Below are 21308 nucleotides of genomic sequence, written 5' to 3' on the forward strand. Positions count from 1 at the left end.
GTTTTTTAATTATTTTAAGAATTTTCCACTGTTTTTAGTCAATTTTCAACCAAAAACAATTTTTATATTGCTAATTATTCTGCTCAAACGTTATTTGCTACCAGTAGAAAGACATTATAAACAATTTAGAACAATTTATTTGAAAGTTTAGTGATTTTTTTTTGAAAAAAAATCGAAATTGTTTACATTGTTTATCGTTTTTTCGCTGTTTTTGTTCTCTTTTGCACAAATACATTGCATGTTTTCCATTAAAAATTAATTTAACTGTTAATTTAGTGTTGGTCAACAGGGCTATTCTGGAGTTGTGATGCTCACAAATCACACTTTTTTTTTAGGTTATTTTTGTGAGGTTTCTTATGAGGTTGTCACCATAAACTAAAAATACCAAGACTGGAATTTTTCGTACGTCTTTCCCCCCAAAACCCTTTTGTGTACAGTGCTGTCTGTGAATATATGTGAAAGCCACCACGTTGGTAAATGAGGTTAACACGCACACATTTAAAGATTCACGACATTCACCACACATCGGACACGAACAACGATAGGTTCACGAATCACGACATTCACCACACCTCCCAGCTTATAGGCAAACGTCAATTGACCACCGAGTTTCCAGTCTTGGTATTTTTTGTTTATGGTTGTCACAATTTCGTATTCTGCGAAAAACCTCATAAGAAACCTCACAGCAAACTCACCACAGAAGAGGTGAGTTTTTCATTTTGACAGCCAGCTGATTTGTTTTGACAAAATTAAAAGAACACAAAAACATACAATATGCAAAAAGTACTTGGATTATTCGAATTATAGAAAGAAAAACAATTAAAACAAGGTAAAAATGATATATGTATTTTCTTGTCTCCTCACATTTTCTAATCAAATAAAATATTCTAGGTAAAGAAGACATTAATAACCCGAAGAAGACATAATCCGTCACTTTACAGTTAGTACACAGAAGTCAACACTATCCTATGGCTCGGGATGAGAATGCTCCTAAGCGTGTTCTAAATCCCACAAACAAGATGTCGATCCATTGAAACGCCAGGAAAACAACAGCCAAAAGCCCGTGCAGCACATAGAGGAGGATACCCATTGCTTTCTCCCAGCCAAAAGTATAATATCCGATGGCGAAGGTGCAAGTTAAGGAAGCCATTCAGATAATAAACCTGTAAAGCCAGTCTGTTTTCACTTCAGAGTCAATCACGAGTGGGTGACAACGGAATTTGAAAGATGTGTTGAGTGCGAGCAATGCTGGAGGAAAACAATGACGACGAAGTTGAAATTATGGAACGTTTATTCAAGTTAAATGTATTATTTGGTGGGATATTTCTTTTAAACAGTTATGATTAAATCTTTTGTTAAGGTTTGCGTTGCATTCAACGTTTCCATACGCAGGAGTGCTACACATTTGCCTAGTGGATCTCAGTCGGTTACCCATCAATTTATTCACTCCATCAGCTCAACCTAATCAATCCAATTTGCAGAAATCATATTCGCACCTTACTTTTGTTGCAAAACTTCATTGACTGCTGGTGACATGCTCTGACTCTGCAATGGCTTGAGCATCTATGAAGTTTGAGAATTTGAAATGCGCGAGTACAAATAAGCGAGTATACGTAACATCTCGTCGACAAGTGGAAAGATACAAAGGGCTGTGTGCAATTTACTTCACAGAGTTGGATTCGAAATCGCCATACATGAAATTCGATGCTGCTTGTCAATTATTAATATTCTAGCCGGTGGGTATTGCGTTGATATTTTCATTTAACTGGAATTAAAGCTAATTGGGTTTTGCCTTACAGGTTACAGAACTGAATACCTACTTCTTTTTTATGCATATACCTATTTTCAAATAGGTATATGGGTACTCCGAACCTGCTCACCCAATGAAAGAATCGTATCCACAACCGTTTTGGTTTCCTGGTTTGGAATGGCAAATGCCTCAGGCCATTTGCTGAAGTAGTCCATCACTACAAGGATGTATCGATTTCCGTTGTTGGTTTCGGCAAAAGGACCTGCTACGTCTATTGCAATTCTCTCAAAAGGTGCACCCACATTGTACTGCTGCATCTTGCTTTGGATTTTTCTAGCTGGTCCTTTGCTAGCGGCACAAGTATCACATTTTCGGCACCACTTTTCAACGTCTTCTCTCATACGTAACCAGTAGAATTGCTGTCGTAGCTTTTCCAGCGTCTTGTTGATGCCTAAATGGCCTCCAGAAATTCCACCGTGCATCTCTCGGAGAACATCTTTTACCTTTGACTGAGGTACGACTAGCTGCATTACATAGGATTTACCATCTGCGGATTCCCATTTACGCCTGAGTAGCCCTTCTTGCACATGAAGTGAGTCCCATTGTGCCCAATATGCTTTTAGAGTGGGGCTTCGGTCGGAGATGTCGGCCCATTCTGGTTTCTCTTGATGTTCCTTCCATGCAAGGATGGGTTCGATGTCCGAATCTTCCTGTTGGGCCATTCTGAGTTCTTCATTACTCCAGCCGCAAATGGGATCAGCTCTCGTTCTTCTAACAGCGACAACTTCCTTTTCTTCTAGTCGTGTGCAATGCTTGCAGTCTTGCTTGCACGGGCGCCGAGATAATGCGTCTGCATTTGAATGCAGCTTTCCTCTTCGATGTTGAATCTGACATTGATACGTCTGAAGTATCTCGATCCATCTTGCTACTTGACCCTCTGGATTTTTGAAGTTCAAAAGCCAATTTAGCGCACCATGATCTGTGTGAAGAAGGAACTTCTGTCCATAGATGTACTTATGGAAGTGCTTTGTTGCCAATACTAGAGCTAGAAGTTCCCTTCTGGTCACGCAATAGTTTCTTTCTTGTTTCGAGAGTACCTTGCTGAAATAGGCAACGACCTTTTCTTCTCCGTCATGAACTTGCGATAAAACAGCACCAACTCCAACATTACTTGCATCTGCGTCAATGATGAATTGTTTGCCTGGAGTTGGATAGGCCAGCACAGGAGCTTCACATAACCGCAGCTTTAGTTCCTGAAAGCTTTTCTCACACTCACCTGACCATTTAAAGGGTTTACCCTTCTCCGTAAGTTGGTGCAAGCTTTTGGCGATTCTCGCAAAATCCTTCACAAATCGTCGATAGTACGTTGCCAGACCGAGGAAACTCCGAAGTTGATGCTTGTCCTGAGGGGTTGGCCAGTTCTTCACAGTGTCAACTTTTTCAGGATCAGTCTTCACTCCTTGGGATGAGATGATATGCCCCAAATATTTAACCTCGGTCTTGAAAAGTGCACATTTCTTTGGATTCAACTTAAGATGTGCTTCTCGTAGCCTCTGGAATACAGCCTTTAGGTTTTCACAATGGTCATCAAATGTTTTTGCGTAAACGATGACATCATCCAAATAGACTAGGCAAGATTTCCAGGTTAATCCATTCAAAACGCACTCCTTCAAGCTCTCAAAAGTAGCTGGGGCATTACATAGCCCAAACGGCATGACATTAAACTGCCACAGACCATTTCCTGTGGAGAAAGCCGTCTTTTCCCGATCTTCTGGATGGATTTCTACCTGCCAGTAGCCACTCTTCAAGTCCAAAGTCGAAAACCATTGTGCTCCTTCCATTGCATCAGAGTATCGCTGATTCTTGGCAGTGGGTAGCTGTCTTTCTTCGTCACATCATTCAGCCTGCGGTAGTCGACACAAAATCGAGTGCTTCCATCTTTCTTTTTGACGAGAACTACCGGTGATGCCCAAGGGCTTTTGGAATTTTCGATCAGCCCATCTTTCTTCATTGTCGATATCATTTCTTCAACTTCACCTTGTTTGGCCAAGGGGAGACGTCTTGCTGGTTGACGAATCGGCCTAGCATCTCCTGTATCGATTCGATGCTGCACCAGTTGTGTTCGGCCGTACTGCCCGCTGGGGGAAGAGAAGATATCAGCATATTCGTGAAGAAGCCTTCCCGCAACATTAAGCTGATGTTGACTCAAGTTGTCTGAATTGAGAATTTGTTTCTTTAGTTTCTCCGAGTTCATAGTCATCTGTGTATCCACCTCGTTGATCTTAGTTATTGCAGCCACAGATTCACATTGCCCAACAACTTCTCCTTTCTTAAGCTTGATTGGGTACGGTTTGATGTTAAGTATCCGTACAGGGACCATGTTGTTCTTTGGTGCCACAAGAGTCTTCCCGATGATGATGTTTTGGGAACTTTGTTCAACTTCTGGCTCAACCATGAGGTATCGATGGCTTCCAATATTTCGCTTTAGTTTCGTCCACACAAAAACTTCTGAAGAAGGAGGCAGGCACATATCTTCTTTGATGACAGTTCTAATTGTTCTCGAGTTTTCAGTGCCATAGACCATTGGAATCTCTACATTTCTGTATTTCAGGACTTGATTACCGATATCCAAAATGATTCCATGCTCCTTCATGAAGTCGATTCCAATGATGCACTCGTCACATATATCTGCCACCAAAAACACATGGGAAAACTTTAGTTCTGCCAAGCGGATCTCAAGACGAACTTCTCCGTACACTCTTGCTGCTTCTCCTGTGGCGGTCTTCAGACGGTAGCTGTTGGTGTTATGTAGCCATGTCATCTTTACCAAGTCTCTTCGTACAATAGAGGCGGTGGCACCGGTGTCAATTGACACCGTAGCCACGTGTTGTTTGCTGTTTATGATTGCCTCCACTGTCAGACTTTTGCTGTCTCGTTTAGTCTGTGAGACTTGAATTGTGGTTCTGGGGCCATCGATACCAGAAACCAGCTTCTGCCCCTCGAAGTTGGTTCCTACTCGTTTCCCCGAGTGGGAATCAAGATGAGCATGAGTGTTAGTTGTATCGCTTACCTGTTGTTGGGCAATATTCCTGTTTCCACAGTGTTCGCAAGCAGTTCTTCTTGGTGGCAATCTGCACTGCCGCTGGAGATGTCCTGTCTTGTTACAGTTCCAGCATCGAGCAGCTCCGTCTCGCTGGTTTCTTTGGAATGCGAGTTTTTGACAAGAGCATTCCTCCACTGCAACTTCTCTTACCCGATGAACGCCTTGAGAAGCCTGTTCTGCTGCTTCCATAGTCAGTGCAAACGCTAATGCTTCAGGAAGGGAACGTTTTCCAGCTGTTCGAATTGCTCGCTGAAGATTTATATCAGATACAGCACGTACAAAGGCTTCTGTCGCAAACTGATTGATAATGTCGTCTCCTGCTGTCGGATATGCCAGATGAGCTAACCTTTCAATATCAGCTTGGAGTTGTTGCAGAGTTTCTCCTCTTTTCTGGACTCTTGTATTGAGTTGGACGCGGAAGACTTCCTGCATATGGCCATCTCCAAAGCGTTTTTCAATGACCTGGACAAAAGCGTTAAGGTTACCATTCTTTTCTGGTGGTAAAGTTTGTAACAACTCAGCAGCAGGACCTCTAAAAGCAAGAGTCAGCGCTATACATTTGTCTTCGTCATCCCAGCCATTTGTTGTGGCAGCTGCCTCAAACTGTTTCTTGTAGATCGACCAAGAACTTTGTCCATCAAAGGTTGGTGGATGCATTTCTTTCTTCTTTAAATACTCACCAGAACTTTCTCCGATCTTAATTTTTCGAACCTTGTCAAGTTCCTCAGTAAAACTTTGCATTTTAACTTCCATTCCTTTCAATTTGTCATCGAATTTTATTTCTACTTTCTCGAGTTTTTCTTCAACTTTCTCGAACTTTTCTTGAGATTGTTTTTCAACACCTTTGATGGAAGCATCAAGAGCAACGAACTTGTTCTCGATAGCATCAAGCTTACCTTCGATGAGGTTTTTCTGTTCATCTAGAAGGTTCTTTTGCTCTGTGCGTTGTTGTTTCATTTGTTATCTCTGTTCCTTGCGTTGTGTCTCAATTTTTTCGAGAACACTACTCTGTTGTTTTTCTAATTGTTCTCTCTGTTCTTCAAATTTTGCAAGGAAAACAGCCATCATGGATGACATATAGGAACTAGTACTTACTCGTTCTTCTATCATTTCAACCTTGAATTGAAATGTATCCAATCTTTGTTTTTCTGGGTTAAATAATCCTGTAGACGAATAATGAGATCATTTTTCGATCCAGCAGTAGGAAGACTTCGCTTAATTGATTCCGCCTTCAGCTCAGTCAAACTTAACTGATTTAGTGTTTTGCCCATTTTAACTTTTCAAAACGCGAGCACTTTTACTTATTTCAAAATGTTTTACACTTTGTTTATTGTTAAAACACACGCGCACTTTTTATTTTATTCGCGAAATTATCTGATTCGCACAAATAAATAAGTTTTATTCCACTTTTCTGACACCAATGTAATGTTTTATTCTGGGTTCACAATAAAACTTATTTAATTTCCACTTATATTTCCGTTCAAATAAGAACACACTTTATTTCAACTCAATTAACTTTTATTATTCGCTCAAACAAACACACTTTTAAATCACTTTATTTACTACTAACAATTCGCAACACTTTATTTCACTTTGTACTGTACTCTTTCACTTTCAAGATTAAACTGTCCGGTCGGTGTCTACGCTGCCCTTTTATACCGGAATCTCGAGACTCGAGAACGTCCTCGAAGGCTCTCGTCCCTGTCTCTCGAAACTTCCTTTCCAGGAAGGGCATTTCATACTTCCAGTCTAGTGGGATATTTTGAGCTGTGTTCAGTGGGATATTTTGAGATGTGTTCAGTGAGATATTTTCTTAACTACTAAAGGTCCGTTCACATTTCTACCTTTGCAGTAGTAGGTAGTGTGTTCAGACTTCTATCTAAAAAGTAGTTCAGTAATTCATCGTTACAATATATTACTATATTTGATTGCATTCAACAACTGCTAAAAATAAACAACAAAACTCGCTTAATCTGTTCCCATCGCTAACGGAGGAAACAACATTTGCACGTTGCACCAGATGGTAGTTAACTTTTGCCGCATGACAAAGGGAGCTTGTCTTCTCTTTATCTCTTCGTCGTCTCCCTTATTTCAATAGATGGCACAAGCCCATGTATCTGACAAAAAACACGACAAACCTTTGATTTTTGTTGAATACTAATTGATTTTATTTTTAGATGCACTTAAATACATACATATATAATCGTTTTGCTGGAAATATAAATAATACAAAATAAATAAAACATTATGTAATACAAATTCTTTTGTTTGTTAAATTTATTCCTGGAAAGATTTTTTTATATCTAATACTAATTAAATTTTATTTTTTTAAATAGTGCTCGATAAAAACAAGACAGACTCCCAATGATTTCTGGAACTTGTGGCATTGTTTGCATTGGCCGCATCCGTTTATGCTTTAGCATTTGCATCTTGTTGCTTGTGTCGATGTAGTTGTAGCTGCGGTTGGATTCGTTATTGCTGTTTCTGATGGATTTGATCTTATGTTGTTGTTGTTGTTGTTGTTGTTGTTGTTGTTGCTACTGTTGCGGCGGGTGATGATTGCGATTTGGCCTTTGTTGTGTGGACTGAATGCTTTCTTTTTTATAGGAGGCTGATTTTATTGTGGCAAGCTGAGAAATATAAGAAAAACAAATAAATATGTTATTGAAGGTTCGGATCTAAAAATGATAAATAAGAGTTAACCTACGGTATTTAAATATTTCCAATGTAGCTAGAAAATTGATTTACGGATTTTATTAGACTCTGATTATTTTTATTGCTGTTTGGTGCTGATACATTTGTTGTTTTCGTTGTTGCATGCTCACTTACCCGTCGATTATATCGCCACTGGCCACTGCATGCAGGTATGCACATTCCATCCAAAATCCAAAATAAAAGCGAAAGTTTTCAAACCGATTTGGTGTTTTTTTTTTTTTCAACTAAAAAATTACATAAATGATAGGTTTTAATCATGGTATAAAAAGAGAAGGTATGATCATTAGAAAAAACTCAGTATATCGAGAACTGTCAAAACTTATGGCTACTTTGTTGGAAAAATTGTAATGCAGTGTGGTTCCACGTATTGCCAATAGAAATATATCCAGAATAAATGAAAGAAAATCTTTTTACACAAGAATAAGGATTTAATTTATTTTTTTTTTTTTTTTTTTTTTTTTTTGACGGGAGGAAATCTTCAAAAGACACTTGGCAGTATTCGACACCAAGTAGTGTGGGACTCTTAACCACTAAAACCACCTCTTTATCAGGACCAATCTTGAGAGATCGACATCAGATTTTTCTTTCTTAACTTTGTAAAATCACTTTGGGGGAAGTTTAAACTTTTAATACTTTCCCATGTTTTTTTAGACCATAAGCTCATGAGGCTTGGTTCTTCTTAATCTCCGAACATGGTTTCTTGTATTCAAGACGGACATCATTTCAGAATTGGTATGACATTGCAGTCTCTGATTATGGGATACAGCGTATTTTTTAACAACTTCTGTAACCGTTTCTATTTGTAAGTCACGATGTAGATCGCTATTTCTTATGTACCAGGGTGCATTAACTATTCCACGAAGGACTTTGTTTTGGAATTTTTGGATGATTTCGGTATTTGTTTTCTTTGTACAGCCCCATAATTGGATACCATAGGTCCAAACAGGCTTTAGTACTTGATTATACAGCATTATTTTGTTTTGGGTTGATAAATCAGAGTTGTTACCAAGTAACCAGTACATTTTTCTATATTTCAAGTTTAGTTCTTCTCTTTTCTTTTTGATGTGCTCTTTCCACTTTAGCTTTGCATCCAAAGTCATTCCAAGGTATTTGGCCGTATTGGCGTAAGGTACAGCTTGATTATTAATGAATATTGGAATATTGTTTATCTTTTTATTTGTAAAGTTTATATGTGAAGATTTTGTTTCATTGAGTTTGATACGCCATTTTTCGGTCCAATCTCTGACTGTGTCGACGGCATATTGCAGCTTTACTGCTCCCCTAGAGACACATTTGTCGGGTACCAAAATTGCGGTATCATCTGCAAAAGTAGCCATTATGGTGTGATTCCCAACTGGGATATCCCTTGTGTATAGTAAATACAGGGTAGGACCTAGGACACTTCCTTGTGGTACACCGGCTTCTATTTTCTTCAATTCCGAATATTCTTGATCGTACCTTACTCTAAACAATCGGTCTGAGATGTACGATTTTAATATTTCATAGTACTGTCTGGGAAGATCCCTTTGCAGTTTGTACTCAAGTCCCTCATGCCAAACCTTGTCAAAGGCTTGAGCAACATCTAAGAAAATAGCTGAACATACTTGTTTTTCTTCTAATGCTTTTTCTATTACATCCGTTATTCTATGAACTTGGTCTATCGTGGAATGTTTATTTCTAAAGCCAAACTGATGATTTGGGATTAACCTTCTTTCTTCTATAATTTTGCTAAGTCTCTTCAGAAGCAGTTTTTCAAAAACTTTTGCCATAATTGGTATAAGCGATATTGGTCTGTAAGACGTCACTTCTGTAGGTGGCTTACCTTGCTTGGGTATGACAATAACTTCAGCAATTTTCCAATGGTGTGGGACATACCGTTGCTTAAGGCATGCATTTATTATATATTGGAGTTTTATGAAGGCTTTCAAAGGCATTTCTTTCATAACCTGAGCAGTAATAAGATCGTAACCTGGTGATTTTTTATTTGATAGTTGATGTAAACACATACTTTTTACTTCTTTTAATCTTACAATTGGTATTTCACTTTCATCTATCTTATCAACAAGCTGTAAGCTATTTTCAGCCGCGTTTGTTGGGTATGGCTTAAAAACATTCGCAAGATGCTCCGCGAAAAGGTTAGCTTTTTCTTTTGGGTTACCGATCCATTTCCCATCTTGAGATTTCAAGGGAGAGTTTAGTAACTGCGGTCTTTTCAGGCGCTTGGCTGCTTTCCATAGCGAAAATCGGTTGAAGCATCAGTCGTTAAATTCTTTAGGAATGTACTGAGTGAATCATTTTTTAATTTATAAATTTGTTTTTTAAGATTGTTGCTTATACGGTTAAACGTTGTTTTATCATCTGGAAATCTAGTATTTTGCCATTTTCTTCGAGCTCTTCTTTTCTCTATTATCAACTCTCTTATCTCTAAAGGATATTTTATTTCACTTTGTCTTCTATTAGAAAATGTTGGAGTACTTTCTTCAGCGGCCTGTTGCACATCAGCAATAAATTGTTCCACTTCATGGTCAATTTGCTCGATTGTATCCATGGGAGATCTTAAATTTATAAAACTTAAAAGCCTTTCTCTAAAATCACTCCAGTTTGTTTTCTTATTTACAAGCTTTGGATTACTTTTTTCTATTACTTCCGATTCACTTAGTGATAGAATCACTGGAGTATGATCTGATGACAAGTCATAATTACCTTCGACACTAATGTGATTTCGTTTGATTCTTTTAGCTACGAAAAAGTCAATAAGGTCTGGTATTTTGTTAGTATCGGAAGGCCAGTAAGTAGGCGACCTGGAGGAATAGAATTCGCAATTATATTTACGGCCTGCTTGGAAAAGTCTTTTGCTTTTAGTTGATATAAGTCTTGAACCCCAATGGGTGTGTTTCGCATTGAAGTCTCCACCAACAAGAAAGTTATGCCCAAGAAGATTTAGTAGATCTGTATAGTCATCTTCTGTCGGGGAGCGCCTTGGTGGGCAGTATATAGCTGCTATCTTAAACTCTTTCTTTTTCATACCAATACTAATAGTTGTTACTTGCATATTTTCATTAGTAAGCTTGGTTTCTTCATAATGTTTTAAGCTTTCTTTTATAAGAATCGCCGATCCACCTCTTGCCTTGTCAGCTGGATGTGGAGCGTGGTAACATGAATAGTTTTCTATTACATTATCTAGACTTTGTCCATTGGAGAAGTGAGTTTCGGACACCAGGCAAATATCTATATGTTCTAGATCTAAAAAGATTTTTAATTCGGATAAGTGTTGTAAAAGACCGTTTGCATTCCATGTAGCGATTTTAAGTGTTCTGTCCATCATTGTTTTTTAAGAGCGACTTTTTCGCTTAACTGTTTGATATTCAAATCCTGTTTATCAATTCTTTGAAGAATGAGGTGTAGCATTTCTTTAATGGAAGTCTCTTCATTCTTCCGCACATTTTTTAGAATCTGATTTAATTTATTGAAGCAAAATTTAGTAATGAAAAATATTATAAATTTTATACAAATGAAAAACGAACTACAAACTTGATCAATTAAAATATAAAAATCAAAGTATTTAAACGTAAAGTGTAAATGTTAATTACAACACTCCTTCTCATTTACACAAACATATACCACATAGTTCTCTTAACATTGTATGTCGTGTAGCCATCAGTGGTTTAGTTAGTAAATCAGCTACCATAGTTTCTGTAGGACAGTATTTGCAAATAACTATACCTTTTTTCACATAGTCTTTTACAAAATGAAATCGGGTATCGATGTGCTTAGTTCTGTTTGAAAATTTTTCTTCTTCAATTAATTTTAAACAGCTTTGATTGTCTTCGTATATTGTTGTTGGTTCTTCTTTTAATTCTTGAATTTCAATCAATATACGACGAATCCATGAAGCTTCCTTGCATGCTTCCGATAGAGCAATGAATTCAGCTTCTGTTGAAGAGAGTACCACACAAGGTTGTTTTCGACATGCCCAGCTTACAACTCCGCCGTTTAACTTGAATACGTAACCAGTATTTGATTTTCGAGTTAATCTGTCTTCAGCCCAATTTGCATCAGTGTAACCATAAAGGTTTTTGTTTTCATCATATGTACTTAATGCAAGTTTTAACTTCGAGGTTCCTTTTAAGTATCTCACCATACGTTTTAACTCGTTCCAGTCCGTTTGTGTCGGTTAAATGACTTTTTGCGCCATGATTGAAACACTTGCTGATATATCAGGACGAGTATTTACTGATATATATAGTAAACATCCTATAAGCTTTTGATATTTAGAATTGTCAATCAAAATTTCGGATTTGTCTACTTGCTTCCCGTAATTTGGATCTATAGGAACATTTGATAATTTTGAATCTGCTAAACCAAAATCTTTGACGATCAGGGTCCTATTTCATAGATAATACATTACATACATTGTATGATATTGACAGTTCTGATGTATTATTTTTGTTTCATAGAAAATTTGTATGAAAAACTGTCATACATCAGTGTATAAACGGAGAATCGACTGGAAGTATTCCAATGTTGTATGATACTGTTTCATAGAAATTTATCATACATTGTTTTAATACATTTTGTGTGAATTTTTAATACATTTCATACAGCAAGTCATTTTGCTGTAAACAAAATTTATTTACTTAATAGAAGTATAAAAATGGCAGTTTTGTGTTTATAATTTAATCATAAGGAATATGCACATAGTATATTTTGTATTTTTGCAAAGAAAATAATAATTCATTGACTTTTCTTGTTTTATTTTTAAATATCATGAAACGCAAGTTTCTGTTACTTTTCGTTTTTGGTTAGTCAGTAAAACAAATTTCCTACACTCCAACGAAACTCAACCTCACAATTCATTCAAACGAAATGTCAAAATAAATACATCAACTACAACAGAATAGATTTTATACATTACTTCCAATGAAATCTATGAAACAAAAAATTGTATGTAATGTATGAAAAAAATTTTAATGTATGATGTATGTAATGTATGTGATGTATCATCTATGAAATAGGGCCCGCTCAATGTAATTTTGTTGACAAATATTATAATTTCCTTTCTCATCTTTTTCAACTTCAAGGCCTAAATAGTTCTTAACATTTCCCAAATTCTTCATTTCAAATTTGGATGATATAGTTGTCTGCACAAATTCAATCATATTTAGATTCTTACTGGTCACAATTAAATCACCTACATATATTAAAATATAGCACCAATGTTCTTTCTCTCTTTTAAAATAAAAACATGGATCTGCTCTACTCTGATTGAATTTTGTACTCATTAATACAGAATGAATCGCATCATTCCACGCTCTGGCTGCCTGCTTAAGCCCGTAAAGGCTCTTTTTTAACAAACAAACTAAATGCTCTCTACCTTCTTCTTCAAAACCTGGTGGCTGTTTCATAAAAATAATTTCATGTAACTCACCGTTATGAAACGTCGTCTTCGCATCAAGATGTTGTACCGTCATATTATTTTTTCCAGCGATTGATAGTAATATTTGTAATGTTGTTTGTTTGACCACCGGAGCAAATACCTGGTCATAATCAGTACCGTATTTCTGAGAGAATCCTTGAGCGACCAAATGAGCCTTGTATCGTGTTATTTTTTCATCTGGTCCTTTCTTCATCTTGAATACCCATTTACTGCCAACCACATTCTTGCCTTTCGGTAGTTCACACAATTCCCAGGTACCATTTTTCTTCAAGGAATATATTTCTTCCTTCATTGCAGAAAGCCATTCCTCTTTATTTTTGCTAGACATCACATCTTTCAAATTCTTAGGCTCAACTTTTTCTTCTTCTGTCAGGTTCATAATTTGAATTAACTTTTCTGGTGGAACTCCTTTATTGGATCTCTGCGACCGCCTTAATGAAACTGCCTCTTCTTGATGATCTGAAATATTTTCTTGTACCATCATTTCATTATCATCACATTCTTGATGCTCAGTTTCACATAGTTGTTGTTCAGTTTCTTGTTCTGTATCTTGACTCTCAATAACCTCATATGGATTTTTGAAACCGAAATCAAATTCAACTGGAATTGATGCTTTTTCAGGATTTGGTTCTTCAAAATGTTCCGCTATGAAGGGAGTCTCAGTTGTTTTCATCCCAACACAATCTGCGAAACGTACATCCCGGCTCACTACGACTTGTCTTGAAGATAGATCATAGCAACGATAAGCTTTGGATTGCTCATCATACCCAACAAAAATCGCCTGTTTCGCAGTACTATCCATTTTCCTTCTCTTTTCACTTGGAATATGGACATAGCATTTCAAACCAAAAATGCGAAAGTGATTGATGTTAGGTTTACAACCAGTCCATCCTTCATAAGGAGTCACCAATGAAGCTCTTGTTGGTAGCCTGTTCTGCATGTAGTTAGCTGCCGTCACTGCTTCTGCCCAAAACGTATTCTGAAGACTTGCATCCAATAGCATACACCGAGCCATTTCAATCAGAGTGCGGTTTTTTCGTTCTGCAACTCCGTTTTGCTCAGGTGAATATGCAGCTGTGTATTGGATCTGGATACCTTCGTTCTTCAAGAACTTCACCACTTCATTACCAGTATATTCTCCTCCTCGATCTGATCTAATCATCTTTGGCTTTCTGTGGAACATAGTTTTCACCATTGCTACGTACTCCTGCATTTTACTAAAGACTTCCGACTTGTGCTTCAACAAGTAAATTACAGTATACCTCGTAAAGTCATCAATAAACGTAACAATATACCTTTTTCCACTTGGTGATACTGTCGGCATCGGTCCGCAGACATCCGTATGGATTAAATCGAGGGGAGCTACGGATTTACTTAAACTTTTCTTCGGAAATGGTAGTCTTGTGGATTTGCTTTCCAGACAAATTTCACAACTATGTTTCAAACCGCACACAGATAGCTTGACACCTTCAACCAGGCCCTTTGAGCACATGTCTACAACTGCTTGAGGATCGCGATGATCACATACTCTGTGCCAGTAGTGAACGCAATCACCTTTGTGCTCAACTGCTGAATAAGCCTTACTAGCCGTTTGCCGCAACTTGAATAGATTGGATTTGAGATCCGCAACTGCAATCTGTCGATGACCTTGTTTGATTTCACAAAAATTCTTCTTGAAATCAATCGAAAGATTTTTCTCATAGAGCTTCCTTACAGACAGAAGATTGCCACCAATAGCAGGAACATACAAAACATCTGTTAGTTTCGCTGAAAATTCTTCGTTCTCCTGGCTCAAGAATTTAAGAATTCCACGACCTTCAGATGTAACTTGATTGCCATTCGCCACATTGATTTTCTCGTGATGACTAGTATCAAGTTCCTGGAAAAAACTTCTATCACTGGCAATGTGGCATGTGGCACCAGAATCAACAATCCAACCATCTTGGATCTTGCTGATTTCCAGCCATAAATAAAAACTCAGGTTGATTTTCTACTTTATTTGCTGCATTTGACTTGCTCTTATTTGCATTGAATTTCTATTCTTTATATTTCTAACAGTCTTGTTTGAAATGGCCCTTTCCTTTGCAAAAGAAACAAGTCTTTTCTCTTTTGGTTACTACTTTAAGAATTGTATCTTTATAAGCTACGTCGGTTTCTTTTCTTCGTTCATACTCTCCTAACAACTTTGATTGGACCAAGCCAAAAGTAAGGTCCTTTGCCGGACGCGATTCAATTGCTGTAATCAAAGTGTCGAAACTTCTTGGCAAGCTACTGTTCAACATGGCAACCCTCCAGTTGTCAGAGAGTTCAGTTTCACCGATATCGGTAAGGCAGCAAGACTACCATACCGTGACAGGAACATCTGGAAAAGGAAAGAGGAACACCAGGAAAAGGGAAAGAGTGTCTACTCCCGAGAACTTGGCCTGCTTGCTGTGCGCAGCGTCAGCTCGTCGGATGTGGGGAGGATCTTGTTCCCGGAAGTAAACTTCACCAGCAGCCAAAAACATAAATCAGGCCGATAACTAACAACTAAACTCACGCGGACGGACGTTCACCACCCCAAGGGCACTGCCGGTGTTGTTGCAGTGTGGCCTTTTACCCACCCAACCATGAGAATCCTTGGCCATTTTGGATTCTCCCAATTACGTTGTCGTTCCAGCAGAGATCAGGTCTTTACCATCGTTGAAACTCGCTATCTTCTGCACCCCTGAAAATTTCTTCAATTAGCCATCGTTTCACTCAGGCGAAACGGAAACAAAACAAAAAATTATTTCTTGTTCTTTTCAACATGGGCGTCTCAACTTTTATACTTTATAAAAATCTTTTTTTTGTAGATTTGAAATAATTCGAATCATAATGTAAATTAACAAAAAAAAAAAAAAATAAATTAACACAAAAAAAAACCAAAAAAAAAACTACGCAAAACAAAAGAAAAAAATGTAACAAAAAAACGATTCCTTTTTGGAGGCAATGAACAAAAAAAAACAATTAGGATACCCTTTGTGGTACTGACTTGAATTTAGAAACAAAAAAAAAACGTCCCAGGATTCTTTACCCCTAGAGAGCTCATTGGAGGTCCTAACACTAGGAAAATAAAAATTTCAAAATCCGCGTGGACCCCTGTGGAATTATTTTTTTATCACTTACAATGTAAATTTATAATTAATATTTAAGAATTAAAAAAAAATATATATTTAACTATAATTTTGCTTTGACGCCAAAAAAAAAAACAACAGGTTAAATAAGGGACAAACACAAACACTTAATTTTTGAACGATTTGAGCTATTTTTTCGTTTTGGGTTTGCTTTCAAAATAACTCACTGCGACCTCGTTTTTAGAATATAAGTAATTTTTCTTTTCGTTATTTCGTTTTAGGTGCCTTTTGGCGGACCAGCGTTTCAGCCAGCCGGGGTGCTCCCTTGGACGGAACCAGACTGCAGGGGGAATTAGTTTGGACACATCAGTTCCACTCCCAAATCCTTCGAATCGGATTACTACCGGCACAGTTTTCACCAATAAGACCGATGATAATTTATTATTTTATTTTTATATGGTGCGGCGGCCCAGTCCTTGTATTATAATCTGGGACCGCCGAAAGTCAACCTAAAAATTATATTTTTTTGTAACCCCTTTCAATAAAAAAGTTAAAAGTTCTAACAAACTCACCACTTTTATTCTTTTTTTTTTTTTGTAAGTTGTAAGGTTCACCACACAAAAGTATTAAAAAATTGTAAAGTTTTTACTTTATTAAAGGGTTCTAAAAAAAATATAGCAACAAAAATTTAATATTGTCTAAGCACTTGGTTTTATGTTTAAATTTACCGAGAGGAACTTTTAGCACAGTTTAAATTTCCTTTTATTTAAACAAATAAATTTTATTTTAAATGATATGTCGGTCTACTGATTTTTTTTTTCTTTTTTTTTCGAAAAGTAACTTGGGCAGCAATAGCTCAACCGATCTGTTTCTTGTTTAACTTTAGAATGACAAGAGTTCGGTGAGAAGTCAAAAGCCCCATCTTAAAGGAGGAAAAGAAAGAAGAACAACTTTGACATTTGCCAGAGAACCTCCAAAAATTGGTACCGCATGTTAAGGGGTAATAACACCTTGTAAACCATGAAATCGAGCGTCATATTCATCAGCGTATAAAACAAAGAAGAAATATTATTTTCTTTTGGTGTTTGTTTAGTTTAACTAAGTCTATTAATAGGTAACAGAATAGGCTAATGTTAAATTTTTTAATGATGTGAAATTTTTTAAATGGCGGTGTAGTTCAGGATGATAGTAAAATCCTGTGCTCCCATCGGGCGACCAGCTAACTCCTACAGTTCTTAACCGATTGGGCTGAAATTGTTTCAAAAAAATCCTACGTACTTCACCAGGGAATAGTATTTTTAAGCTCCACACAAAATTTCAGCCCAATCGGTTAAAAAGTGTAGGAGTTAGCTGGTCGCCCGATGGGAGCACAGGATTTTACTATCGTCCTGAACTACACCGCCATTACATCATTAAAAAATTTAACATTAGCCTATTCTGTTAGCTATTAATATACTTAATTAAACTAAACAAACACCAAAAGAAAATAATATTTCTTCTTTGTTTTATGCGGTGATGAAAATGACGCTCGATTTCGTGGTTTACAAGGTGTTATTACCCCTTAAATCTAACTGGACAAACATCACCCGATTCACATCTCTCAATATAAACCTAATATACACTCTTGTAAGTATTGGTGAGCATTTCTATATCCCCCCTTTCTATCTTCGAATTCGAACTTAATTATAGGGCACGTTCAGAAAAAGGGAAATTACCCTGTTGCAACCATCCACCAATAGATGGCTATTGTAAGGTTAAGGGTGTGATTATATTGGCTTATTGGAGGTTTAAGTTTGGTTTGTACGTAAAACAGCAAGACTAACCCGTGACATGAACATAGACAAAAAGTATGTATTGAATAATTAAAAGAACTAATTTGAGCAGCCGTCGGACCCGTTTCTGAGCCGAAATCGGACTCAGCTCCGTCCGAGTCGGAGCGGATTCGGACCGAGGTCGGACTTGTTTGCTTGAAGGGAAGGCACAAATCGGCCCATTCAACTCGACCCTCATGTAACCATATAAAGTACGAAGTCTGAACAATGGTTGGTCGGTGTCAGTCCATAGACTATAATTTATGTCACATCAATTTGGAAATTCAACATGGTAGGTAATTAAATCTTGATTTGTTTATTATTTTAGGCTTCATTTTATTGTTAATTGTACTAATAATTATTATTTTGTCTTTTTCAGGTTTTAAGTTGTTATGCTTCCAGCTGGATTTTTCATCGATGGATATCGTCACAAGTGGGTAAGTTTGTTTTTCATTTCCTTAGGAATTGTTTACATTGTTTTTTTTTTTTTTATCTAATCTTTCTTTTTCATTCTAGGTCTAGCGGCAGTTCAACAGGCGTCCGCAACAAAACGAACTACAAACTTCATCAATTAAAATATAAAAATCAAAGTATTTAAACGTAAAGTGTAAATGTTAATTACAACATACTTGTGGCGTTTTTAATTGGCAATCTGGAATAAAAAAAAAACAATCTGAATGCGTTCAATTGGGCAACACTGACAGTTCTGATTCTGAAAAAAAAGAGAATTTCTCTTCTGGTCTTAAAAACAGAATCAGAAGCATATCAAATCATAGATTTAAATGTCAGATGTCAAACTTGACCAAAAAAACAAAAACAAATGAAATTTGGTGCGAATACACATATATATGACACATTTCAAACTCAACCAATACATTTACACCAAACTTCAGATTCTTCGGAATAAAAAAAAAACTGTTCAATTGGGATTCCGAATCGAAGAACAATTCCGGATTGCCAATTAAAAACGCCATTAAGGTTTTGACAGCCCAGCCCATTGAAATTGTTGTTGTAAACAAATTTGTCTTGGAAATTGTTGTTGCTTTTGACTTTGTTAAATGCCAAACGTCAAAACCTTATAACCCCATTTTGTAAGATGGCGGCTCTAATGATCATACCTTGTCTTTTTATACCATGGGTTTTAATAGTCCGATGAACTACATTGTGTAGTAGCAAACATTAGGTTCTCTTGTTCACAAGCTCCAGCAAAGACGTTTTATATTTTTTCCTGGTACGCTGTTCGCGCTAAATTTTAGCCGAGATAAAATTCCCATACAAGTTATCGATAATTTGTATGGGATCCATTTTAGCTCAGATAAAATTTTTCGATAATTTGTTTTGGAGCTAAAATTTAGCGCGAGCAGCGTACCAGGCTTTTGCAGATGAACTAATGGCGTTTTTAATTGGCAATCCGGAATTGTTCTTCGATTCGGAATCCCAATTGAACAGTTTTTTTTTTATTCCGAAGAATCTGAAGTTTGGTGCGAATGTATTGATTGAGTTTAAAATGTGCAACATATATGTGTATTCGCGCCACATTTCTTTTGTTTTTGGTCAAGTGTGACATCTCAAATTTAAATCTATGAATGTGTTATGTCGTTTTCTTTCACTCTATTAAGGAGTACTCTAAATTTTTACTCCTTTTTCTGGAGTGAAAGAACATAATGAGAGTAATTTTTTTTTTATGTAATAGTGTGTGTGACAAGGCAAAAATGTATAATATCCATTAGTGATAACAGGCCTAGGGAAAACATTTTATGAATTGAAAAAAAAAATTAATATTAATAACATATGAAGCATAATACACGAAGACGGAAGGCGTAGAAATCATCTTCCAATTTCCTTTTGATTTTCGTTACGGTGCGTCACGGGCTTCTACACGCGTATTATTGTTTTTGAAGACGCAAATTTGAGTTATTTTCTTTGGTTTTATTTTGTTCTTGTTTTCGTATGACGACTTCTATAGGAAGACGTAGACGCACGAGATGCACATAAGAAAAAGAGAGGGAGAAAGATCGATTTCTCCTTTGCTCTTATGAGCATCTTGTGCGTCTACGTATTCGTGTAGAAGCAGACTATGTATTTTAATTAAAAAAAACACCAAAATATACAAAAAAAAACAACCCCCGTGCGGGGTCTATGTGCAACGAAAACTTTTGCATAAATTAAAAACGTTACTATACACGCAAATAATACACAACCGACGAAGCAGATTCCGCAACCGACGAAATAAAATAAAGCAGAACAGCAAAAAAAAAAAGAACAAGATCAAAGATAAACGTCAAAAAGAGTCACAAATTTTTTTACCGGAGACTCACGGTAGAAAATCTTCCTTCCTTTTTTTTCGAACTTTATTTCTCCTTTGCTCTTATGTGCGTATCGCGCTTTGCGTCTTCGTGTAGAAGCGGACTTAGTTTTGCTTTTGGTATTTTTCATTATGCTTCTGATCGGTTTTTTTCAGCCTAATTGACGCACACCCTTAGTTTGATTTTATAATTGTAAAATAAAAATATCCCATCAACGCAGAAAAATATGGGATTTTTTTTGTTATAAAGCACAGGATTTTTTTTTATTGATGAAGAACACTGGCGGAAAATTTTTTTTATTCGGTTTTCAATTTAATTTTGGAAAAAGTGAAGAATTAACGAAAAAAATGGAAGAAATATATCTGGCGGAATATAATACAGTAAAAATATATTCATAATGGTTGTTTTCTGTTAATAACAAAAGAGTTTGAAAGAAAAACTTTTCGCATTTTTCAATTTTCAAACAAAATTTTAAAATGTCAAACTTCAAATTCATAAGTGTGTGTGTAAATCGGTGTAAATCTGACTAAAAATGTGGAGTAAATCCGGGGTACTCCGTAGTACTAAAATTACTCCGGAGTAATTTTTTTTTTACACTTTTGTGGCGTCAAAGAACACAAAATCTTCAAAAGTGCAAAAATAAGTACTAAAAGGGTACTCTCATTGGAGTGAAAGAAAACGACATTAGTGATTCTGCCTCTGATTCTGTTTTTAAAACCAGAAGAGAAATTCTCTTTTTTTCAGAATCAGAACTGTCAGTTTTGCCCAATTGAACGCTTTCAGATTGCTTTTTTTTGCTTCCAGATTGCCAATTAAAAACGCCATAACTAAATTTTAATCTGAAAACGACAGAGGTTAAATAAATTTTTTTTTCATATCATATCAGATCTACGAACTACTTATCGATTTCGCTCAAGTCCTAAGAAGAATGAGGAAAGGGAAGTTCGCGTCGCTTATCCAGTCGCTTATCGACGATAAAGATTGTGTCCAGAGTTGCGCTGGGTTCCCTTGGTCGATGATGCAGCATGAGATTATTAAATAATCGTGAGTTAGGAAGATTCTCTATTAGATCAAGTGTTATTGTCTTGTAA

General features: G+C 36.6%; 1 long non-coding RNA gene across 3 annotated transcripts; it reads left to right on the forward strand.

Moving 5' to 3' along the window:
- Positions 1 to 17522: 17522 nt before the first annotated feature.
- Positions 17523 to 21092, forward strand: LOC129907507 (uncharacterized). 3 transcript variants are annotated; one of them, XR_008771046.1, is made up of 5 exons: positions 17562 to 17726; positions 17790 to 18207; positions 18291 to 18348; positions 18428 to 19506; positions 20906 to 21092. It is a non-coding gene; the product is annotated as an uncharacterized LOC129907507 (long non-coding RNA). The 3 variants fall into 3 exon arrangements; XR_008771047.1 differs by having other exon boundaries at positions 17790 to 18203; XR_008771048.1 differs by lacking the exon at positions 20906 to 21092 and having other exon boundaries at positions 17523 to 17726; positions 18428 to 18606.
- The last annotated feature ends 216 nt before the right edge of the window (positions 21093 to 21308 follow it).

This window comes from Episyrphus balteatus, chromosome 1 (genome assembly GCF_945859705.1).
Source record: "Episyrphus balteatus chromosome 1, idEpiBalt1.1, whole genome shotgun sequence".
NCBI lineage: Eukaryota > Metazoa > Arthropoda > Insecta > Diptera > Syrphidae > Episyrphus > Episyrphus balteatus.